Below are 10,815 nucleotides of genomic sequence, written 5' to 3' on the forward strand. Positions count from 1 at the left end.
TTAAACAAAACAGAAGATTTTTTTCTCTGGTATACATAATGTTTGAACTGGTAGGCATTTCATGGCTGGGATGGAAAGCGCTCTGTAGGTGTCCGTCAGCCTTAGTTTCATTCCTCAGCACAGTGCTTCCATTCCAAATCACCACTGCATCATCTAACATGCCTGCTGGACTTCTACCTCTATGTTTGCATTCAAGGTCATATGCATGAGATGCATGGGAAATATTGCCCCCTCTGTTTAGGCAATGCTTCATGGAATTGTAATGCAATGTTTCACTTAAATCATATTAGTAGAATTTAATAATATAACCCAGCTACCTTCAAGAGAATTTAGAACATACAGCACACTGTGAGCTGGGCACACTTGATAGTGTTTTATTACCAAGTACAGTTGATTCTCATTATTTGCTATAGTTTTACTCTATAAAGTCACCACAAACCCTGAATTAGCAAATGCAGAACCACTGTTCCTAGGGAAAAAAGAAAAAAACGATTAGGTTCCTGGGAGCCCCGAATCACAACATTTTCATCAACTCTTTAGTGTTTATGAGTGTTTCCATTTAAAGACACTTTATTTAATATATGTTGTTGATTCATTAACATTAAATTCACAGATAAGCTTAGTATAAGTCATGCCTGAAGAAAACATATCTAACAAACCTATTTTCTCTGTAAGGACATCCCAGCCTTGTTGTACTGGGAGCACTAGACACCACTTCAGCACTATACTTGGGGGCCATTTAAAATAGAAGAATCACTAAGAAAATCACAAAAACACACAAAAAAAAGCATGGCACTGAATAGACCACAAAAAGGCTCCTTGCTGCTAAATGAGAGACCCGAAAAATTCTCAATTCTCATTACTGAAACCTGCAAGTAACCAAGCAACTTCCGTCAGCGTCTGTCGAGCCTCCTCTGTGTGCGCCGAACAGTCCTTAACCTTCATTAGCCAGAAGACAGCAAGCTTTTTGTCATGTAGCTTCAGATATGTCTTTTCTAAAAGAAGCGCAGTTTTGCTGCAGGAGTTTGGATTCACTTGCTCTGCCCTGTGAAAGTAGCCCAGAGCCTCCTCATAGGTGGAACTAGGAGTTGAAAACAGCTCTTTGGCAATTCTTTGATACCAGAGCATTTCAGCAAATGTGTAATACCAAATACCCATGAGGTGAACTGATGTGTCATCTTCAGAATAACAATGGAATAAAATAACACATCTTGAGGAGTTATCCTTTGCCAGGGATCTCTACTGTTTGAGCTTTACATCATCAGAGGTAGGGTTTTTCTCCTCTTTCAGTGAAGATAAAACTGAGACTCAAATAGTGGAAGTAATTTACCCAGGGTGACATACGTAATTAACGCTAGAGGTAAGAATGCTAAACAAACATCTTTTGGTTTACTCTTATTTCACAAATGCTTCCAAGGGCCCAGTACAAAAGCACAAAGAAACATCTCCAATTTTCTTAAGATGGATAAAGCCAACCAAAGAATATTAGCACAAGTTAAACACCTTCATTGTTCAAAGTGAGAAAACTAAGATCAGAGGGTATAGGAGACTTTTCTTTTCAAAATTTCACTAATAGCACAGGCGATTGAAAATTTAAGTGCAGGCCCAGGCCCACTTTTGTCCTAACAAAGGTACACAGGAAGGTTTCCAGTTCACAACATACCCATTCTTTACTTCTCACATCTGGCTCCATCCTCATCTATGGTCTCCTGATCGTGTATTTGGAAAATAAAATCCATATAACTAGTCACCCTCCAGAGCCTCCGAAAGGCCTACATCTTCCTGTTCCACCCTCATTGGCCATCCCTTACGCCCAGGTGTGCGAACACCAAAGAGGCTCCCAGAGAGAGAAGAAAGAAGGTGAGGGGAAGGCTTGGCACATTGAGCAGGGGATTCCAAGGTCCCAGATCATGGTTTGGAAGAGGGGGCCAGGCTCTGTGTGAGTGAATCTCCTTAGACCAATGGCTGCTTAGACAGGTGGTTCATGGCTGAGATCTCTAAAGCCTTGGTCCAAGAACTGAGGACCTTGTTTGGATCACAGGGCAGTGCTACCTACCTAAGTCCTGTTCTAGGTACTACTTCACATCCAGTGGACTTCCAGATCCTTTCCAACCTTATTACCCAAAACTGTTTACTACTTGTTTTAAATTTGCCTTCTTTCTCCATTGCAAACTAGGAAATACAAATTTATCTTGTAGACTCACTGCTCCTTATATATATATTTTTTAAAGTAAGCATTTCATCTTTTATTGAATGTCTGTCTCATTCCAGTATTTTTCTTTATGATGATAAAATACTGCATTGATCACTGAATATGTAATGTGTTTTCAATATTAAAGGACACAATCAGTATTTTTGACTGTGTGAAAATTAAATATTTTGCATAAATATACATGAAAAGTTAAAAGATAAAAAATGAGTTGTAAAAAATAGGTACAATAAATAATGAGCTCATATAGTTTAGATACAGAAGGCTGGTAAATGAATAATAAAACATCAAACAAAATTGAGCCCTGAGATAAGAAATTAATAATAAAAATACAGAATAATATAATACAAATGTCTGAAAATGTTATGGTAATATATTTGGGCTTACTAATCATAAAAAATGAAAAAGATAGAAAACTTACGAATTTCTAATATATGATAATGCACAATGCTCGTTAGTTGAAATTGGCCTTGATAAAGTTGCTAGAAATGGAAACTAATATTACTGGAAATCAACTGGCAAACAGGAGTTAGTTTAAGACATTCATTTTTTTAAAAAACACAATGTAAAATCAAGAAAAATAAAATTCTCTAAAGATTCCACATCAGGAAGGATAATAAGTGGAATGTGGTGGAATCTACAAAAAACTGGCACATCTCCAACAGAATGTAAGTTTTGAACAACTTTATTTGTTCAGAGAACACTCTTTTTTCAACTTGAAAGGAGGTTGATCTTTTGTCAGACATTTTGGGGAATCTTTAAACACTGAAATTTTAAACTTAAATTTTAACATTCAGAAAAAGGGAGTGAGGTGCAATGTTTCCTGTACCCCCTTCTCCAAACTAAAACGTAGAGTCCAGTGCAGATGCCATTCACCCATCCAAGGAATAGGTCTCATTTGAAGAAGTGTTCTTCAAAAACAAACTCTGCGTGCGTGCGTGCGTGCGTGTGTCTGTGTGTGTATGCGAACTATTATCCTACTGGGGTCATTGCTCACAGCACTCTCTGACACACGCCTCTTACGAATCCTCTTATGCCTCTGGTGTTCTGACATTCACAACTATTCTCTGGAATGAAGTCTTTTCACTCTTGCAGTCAATTCCGGAAAGAAGTGTTTTCAAATACAGTCCCTGGGAGGCTCCATTTTATAAGTACATTTAACATCTTTTCCCTGACCTACATGTGACTGAAGCTTGCTTCAGGGCACCTCTCCTTCTGTGTTCTGCCCCTTTAAGCCCAAACCCCAAGTGTTGCATCTTTGAAGAGCTGCTGTCTTACTTGCCCTCAGGAGATGCTAGGCAGTGGCAACACACAGCACATAAACAAACTTTTCTTCAAATCAGTCTTTACTCCATCTCTCTGAAGTTAGTGGTGGATTATTACTGGCTGATTCAGTTTTAAAATCTCCTAGCATGTCCTACATATGTGCTTCAGAACCTCCTTAGCATATGGGGATATTTGATTCTGTATAGTATTATTTTTAGCCTCCTGGGACCTGGCAGAACCAAGACACTTCCAAGTGAGTGATTAATTATTGCTTCCTGTCCAGTTTGAAATCTTTAGGTGTGTCACCCCTATGTGGTCTCCCATGTCTTTAGTATGTAGAGATTCTTTGAAATTATATTATTCTTCCCCTTTGAGGTATCTGCTGAAACCAAGACACCGAAAAAATTTGCAATGGATTGCTGAATGAGCCAGATTTTAAATCTCTTGGGATGTTTTAAAATCTTAAAATCATAGATATCTTAGAATATCCTTCATGTGTTTTAAATCACCATTTTAAGATACTGAGATACTTATCATGATGTTCTATTTGTTTTAGACCTATGGGATCTCAACTAAAACCAAGACAAAATCAGTAGCATTTTAACATCATTTTATATACTATATATTGTAATTATAGATACTGATATCAAATTAGGCATCTATAGAGGTATATATGTAAACATAATAGCACAGGGGAATGCATATTCTGGGAGAGGTACTATTATCCAGACCAAGTAGATTGTAGACTTTTATCTTCTGTGCCAGCCATCACCAGTAGACTGAACCACACTTTATCTGGAAGTACTATATCCATCCAAGTCAAGAACATGACTGAGACAAAATATGTTGGTTCCATGCCTGTCATCTTTGTTTCCATCTGTCAATACACAAGAAAACACCCCTTAATCCCAAGAGTTCTCTAACAAATTATTTTTCTCCACAGTGAATTCTACTTTATTGCCACTGTCTCAGTCTCCAGGCTCCCCCCTTCTCTAAGTCCTCCAACACAGAGCAGTGTAACTGCAGAATTCTCTGTGTTTTCTACGTTATTCGCTTTCACTAATAACTGCATTAACCAACCTCAGATTCTCTTTCTGTGGGAAACAGGTCCTACCCTTTATCCCCAACTGTCTTGAACAATCACTTTTTCTGTTCTTCCTTCTGATCTCAAGATCCAGAGGTGGAGGTTGGTATTCTTTCCTTTAAGACCAATTTTTCTCTCTTCAAATATTGTTTCTCTTTATCACATCCATTTTTCCCTTGAACACTTTGGCACATGGTTCACAATCATTTTTTCCACCCCTATATAGCATTGCCATCACCCTGAGGAGATGTAAATATCCACAGAGACACTCTGAAACCCAACCAAATTCTTGGTTTTATGATTTTTTTTTAATGTCCCATAACCTTTTAGATTTTTTCAGCAATCCACTTCCACAATTTCAATTTTGACCCTGTGGTTACCCTTAATACAGTTTTTCCAACTCTATATAGCACTAATTCACTGATTCCCAGCTGTGAGCACAGCCTCATTTGTTATGCATTTGCTTGGTCAAAAACTCTTGGTCAGGAACTTAGACCTCTATAAATTTCTCTCCATATAACTTTTTTTTTTTAACTTTATCATTATCTACTTTGAATTCCATGGTCTGTGATTTCAAGGACATTCTTACAAATACTCTAAACTCTCTTGTTCCTCTGTTATTCTTATTGTGCCCATAAAGTAAAACAGCCACCTTGGGTGACCTAGACTATCATAATGCAGCATGCCCTTACCCCAGCAGTGGAGCAGTGCTAGATAATTTCACACTTGAGGTCATATTAGCCTCCTAAAATGCGTTATCATCACTCACAAGCCAGCCATTGGGACTGTCCATCTATCTCATTCTCCACAAAATGTTTTAATCTTCTTTTGTCTCTTCAAATTTTGATACCCACACATCCCTTCACGCTAACAAATGTCTCTGCCATCTACTTGTCAAAGTAAATAGAAATCATAAGGTTAGGTTACAAATATGTTAATATTACACAAGCTATAAACATCCTCACATCTGAACTCTCATCTTTCCTAAGTTCAATTCCTTTATCTGTGTGTTGGATTCCGCATTTTTTTGGTCTCTTTAGTAAAATTCTATTACTGATTTACCCTCATTTATCTTGTGTTTTCAATCTTTAATTCTCAACTAAAAACTCACAATTTTTTAAATTAATATTCTTTATGTGTTAATCAAAACAGTAAATGTATTAGACAGCAGTATTCCTTTCCCTATCTGCCTATGGCATGGAGAAAACTCAGAGCTGCAAATCCATATGTTTGGGAAGCGTTTGGTCTCTGATATAGCCACTCACTTTCTATCAACTGGATAGTGATGTGAACAAGAAATAGACTTTTTGTTGTTTTTATCATTGATTGTTATTCATCTTGCAGTTTTATAATGGCTAGCATTGTTTTCACTAATACAGAAACTATTACGCTGGAGTAGTATGACTTTTACGTGTACAAAATATGTCACAGAGTCAACAAATAGTAAATATATTTAACATATGTTTGCATATGTAATATGTTTACAGTGATTCAGAAAAAATAATATTATTACAATATAAGCATGTTTTCTTCCTTTAAAGATATCTGATTATGAAATATAAATGCTTCTAAATGTGAAAAATAAAGGAGAATTTAGTTGACAACTTCTAATTCATTTTATAAAATGTGATTTTCTTGATTAACTTTAATCTAATGCCCATCCTTCATTCCTTTTCATATCTGTTAACACACTTACTGCTTGAGGTAACAAAAAATTATTAGAAAATAATAGAAAGTTCTTATTAAGTATAATATAGCCTGGTTTAGAAATATTTCAACCATTATGGTAAGTGATTTTTAATAGCAGCACAAGATTAGCCTTTATAAGTTAGTTTCCAGGTGACTTACTTACATCATATTATACATTTTCTTCTTTTCTACCTTTATTGAGGAATAATTGACAATAAAATTATATATGTTTACAGTATGTAATGTGAAGATTTAATATACATATACAAAGTGAAATGATTACTGCAATCAGATTAACTAATACATCTGTTACCTCATATACTTAACTCTTCTGTGTGTGGTGAGAACATTTAAATCTGTCCTTAAAATTTCAGGTATACAATACCGTAGTATTAACTATAGTCACCATGCTCTGCATTAGCTTCTCAGAATCTATTCAATTTATAACTGAAAGTCTATAACCTTTGAACTATACCTCCCCTCCCCCATCCCCCAACCTCTGGCAGCCACAATTTTACTTTCTTTCTGTGAGATTGGCTTTTCTTTTTTTCTTGTAGTTTTCACAAAATTTAAGTGACACTATATCATATTTGTCTTTCTCTGTCTGGTTTATTTCAAGTAGCAGGATGCCCTCCAGTTTCAGCCATTTTATCACAAATGGCAGAATTTCCTTCTTTTTTATGCCCGAATAATATTCCATTTTACATATATATATATATATATATATATATATATATATATATATATGTATATGATAGAAACTGAATTCCTCCTAATATTTAAAATGGTTTCAAGCATCAAAGAACTTAGATCCCCTTGATTTTATCTTTGCAGTTACTGTACATAAAATTTCAGGCATGTATGAAGTTTGTTATAATTGAGCCTTTCCTTAATGAATAGGGATATAAACATTCATAGGAATTATACATGAAATTTTTTTTGTGATTTTGTGATTGCTATGTTGAAAGAGAGCAAGATATAACTTTCAAACATTCTTACCTAAATATTGTACAATGCAATATGTTCAACTTTCTTAATTTTTGCTAATTTTCTAAGATGTTAGAAATTTTTTTAGCAAAATGGATTCAGTAAGAAAATTAAAATATCAGAACAATAACAACAAAGATATATATCACAAAGATTATATCTATATCTATATCTATATCTATGTCTATGTCTATATCTCACATTTTCTTTACTGGTTCATTCATCAGTGGACACTTAGGCTGTTTCCTTATCTTGGCTATTGTGAATAATACTGCAGAGAACATAGGGGTGCAGATTTCTCTTTGAGATACCGATTTCACCTCATTTAGATATATACCCAGAATTGGAATTACTGGATCATATAGTAGGTCTATTGTTACGTTTTTGAGAGAATTCCATAATGTTTTCCATAATGACTGTACCAATTTACATTCACACTAAGTCCATAAGGGTTCCCTTTCTTCCACAACCCCACCAAAAATTGTTACTTGTGTTTTTGACTCGGGACGCAGGGACAGGACGCAGAGTAGTAGCAGCATAGCCATGGTGATGGTGGGTCAAAGCCCTGACTCAGGACTCGAGGACAAGGTATGGAGGCCCCTGGTCAAGGCAGATCAAAGTTCGGATTTAGGACCCAGGAAGGCTAGATTCAATGTCCTGGCAGCAGGGCTCCAGGGCTGACAAATCCAAGCAGCGCCTTAGGACTCAGTGGGTAGCGCACGGTGCAGTGGCAGCTCCGGACCGCTAGATGGCGAGCCGCTGTGGCCCGCGGCGTGGAGAGCGCCGCACATGCGCCACTTGAGCACGTAGGGACAAGCCGCCCCTACGCCCCAGCTCCAGCCCTGAGGAGACTCAGCCACGGGGGCTCCAGGCAGCTCCCTCAGCAGCACCTGGCCTCGGTGACAGCTGCGGGGCCCTCAGTAGCAACGGCTGCGGACGTCCCCGGTGGTGATGAGGGTCGCTGACGTTCTCCTGTTCTGTCCTAGCGGAGTGAAAGCCCCCTGAGGGGCTCCGTCGTGGCTCGGCGTCGCCCCGGACGGGAGGCTGAGGTGGCGCCGCTCGGGTAAGACGCTGCCTTCCTGCGCCCCTCTGTGCGCCAGCCATTGGTTTCTGTGCTCCACGGAGTTCTGCTGCGTCTTTGTTGTAGTGCGGAGCTTTCCCAGAGCTATTTCCTTCTGTTTGTGGTCGTTTCTTCATTGTTTTCATTGTTTTTGTCGGAAAGAGGAGTGTTGGGATCTCCTAGCCTGCCTGCTTGCCGATGTCACCTCCTGAATTACACATTTTGGGAACATAAAATGTTATATACATGTCCTTGGTATGAAGAAGACAATAAAATATATATGGTATGCATTTTAAATTTTTAATAATAGGCCAACTGTGAATCAGTGGAAAACTTGCATTCCTAAATAATCTCTTAAAAACAGAGACTATTAGAGGAGGTATCATTAAATTATTCAACCCATTCCAAATTGTTTTTCTCTAAAGAGTTCATATCGAATATTAGCTAAACCACAGGCTAATAGGTAATAGACAAGAGCAAACACCTAAATCTTAGTATGACTGAAATGGCATCACCTGTGTGCAGTTTGTTCTTCATTTGCCTGTACTCATGGATATACCTCCCTCTTACTTTCTGTGTGCTCTGGGAGTATATGGTCTCATTCTCTCACTTCCTTCTGGTTGGGATCTGCAAATAGGAGACTCAGGAAAAATCCCAATTGTCTTCCTTTTTCTATGGCTTCCAGTGGGGTAGTGTCCCACTTTACCCCAAGCACATCATCCATCAGTCCCCTCCAAGTCCTGGTGTACTTTTGGATCTAGGTTTGATAATGACTTCCTGCCTTGGATAGTTTCAAGGTCCCTTAACATATTTTAATTTCCATGTGTGTATGTAAGTAGTCCCTTTGTTGAAACTTCTTATAGGAATTCTATTTGTTAAAAATAACAATAGTATTAATAATCTATACCTTGTTGATCGAAGGCCATATATGGTTCTTTAAAGTTTTTCTCTCTGGTGGTGTTATTTTAGTAGTAAGAATAACTGAGGTCAAGTTGAATAAATAAAAGTTCCATACATCATTTAGTTTTTGAAGAATAAAGAGAATTTTCTTTTTTTATATTTCATGAAATTACTTGAATAGACTTTCCATCTAAAATAAACTTTTTCATTTAATAATATTCGAATATGGAGAGTGTGAACATCTAAACTTAAATGGTATGTATCATTTTTTAGAGTTGCTTACTCAATCTTTGAACAGAATTTTCATTCTTAAATAATGGGGAATTGATACTCAAAAGGAGTATATTTGGTACAACAATAATGCCTTATATTGATAAATTATGTGTATTTTTTAATCTTTGCTTTTTAAAAAATTTTATTTAATTAAAAATTTTTATTTGTTTAGGGGGGAGGTGACTAAGTTACTTACTTAATTAATTTTTTAAATGGAGGTACTGGGGAATGAACCCAGGACCTCATGCATCCTAAGCCTACACTCTACCAGTGAGCTATACCCTCCCCTCGATAAATTTTGAATACTACAATGTTAGGGAGAATATCTGTCTTATTTCTCTTTATGTTTCAGTGCCCAATAGGTGCTTATTGATGTTCTAAATATGTGTTGATTAAATTGGTAAATATGTGAATAAAATTGGAATTATATAGCATTTTACAATAAAAGGTTTCCACCTGCATAATAAGCTCTTTGGCTTTTTACAACTCCATAGGTGAAGTTTTATAATCAGAGTCTCAAGTGAATAAAGAGAGATGGAGATTTTTTAAACTTTTCCAAAATCATATGATAAACCACGTGTTAGAGTCATGAATTATTCTGTAAACTTTTCCAGTGATAAGATAAGCTATACAAGTGTCCCCTTAATGTATTTTTCCAATATCTTTCAGAATATATGAATATACATTCAGATAGGCCACTATTTATTGAATGCTTGTTGTATGTAATGTGCTCATTTATTTACTTATATGATTGCTCTTAATGCTTTAGAAAACTTTAAAACAGAATATACTATTATTTATGATTGTCACCGTATTCATTACTACTATTTTACATACAAGGAAACTGAGGCAGAGAAGGCTGAACTCCACTATTATACTCTGTGAAAGCACCTAGACGTTAAACATACTAGTCCATTTTAAGAAAATATTTGTTTGCTATTAGCGATAATGAAAAATAAAATTTTTGCTAAAAAGAAAATATTAGAGAACAATGAGATAATATCCAATCCATTTATCTCCAAAACAATAAATAATCATTGTGACTGACTTTTCAAGTGCATTAATATTGTTATACTATTAGGGAAAACCAACAGTTATAATGTATGAAATTATTTTTTCATGTAGACATAAAAAGTCAGTGCCTGTTTCTTAAGACTTGGCTCAGATGATGACACACAACAGAGAGCAACTTAGCATCTGTTTAAATACTAGTGTTCAGAATTGGGAAAACCTGTTTGCACATTATGGAGATAGTACATTATAGTTTCATGTATTGAATATACATGTTTAGTTTTTTTCTATTGAAATAATTCCGTCTTTATGTATTTTTTGAAGCCATTTCATCAG

The 10,815-nt window shown here is 36.3% G+C and overlaps 1 long non-coding RNA gene across 2 annotated transcripts; it reads right to left on the reverse strand.

Annotated features, from left to right (window-relative positions):
* Window positions 1-432: 432 nt before the first annotated feature.
* LOC140699585 (uncharacterized) lies at window positions 433-7,716 on the reverse strand. 2 transcript variants are annotated; one of them, XR_012077887.1, is made up of 4 exons: window positions 7,448-7,716; window positions 5,329-5,446; window positions 4,207-4,352; window positions 433-469 (listed from the first exon to the last, which is right to left on the reverse strand). It is a non-coding gene; the product is annotated as an uncharacterized lncRNA (long non-coding RNA). The 2 variants fall into 2 exon arrangements; XR_012077839.1 differs by lacking the exon at window positions 433-469 and having other exon boundaries at window positions 4,146-4,352.
* Between the last annotated feature and the right edge of the window lie 3,099 nt (window positions 7,717-10,815).

Source organism: Vicugna pacos, chromosome 1 (genome assembly GCF_048564905.1).
Source record: "Vicugna pacos chromosome 1, VicPac4, whole genome shotgun sequence".
Taxonomy (NCBI): Eukaryota; Metazoa; Chordata; class Mammalia; order Artiodactyla; family Camelidae; genus Vicugna; species Vicugna pacos.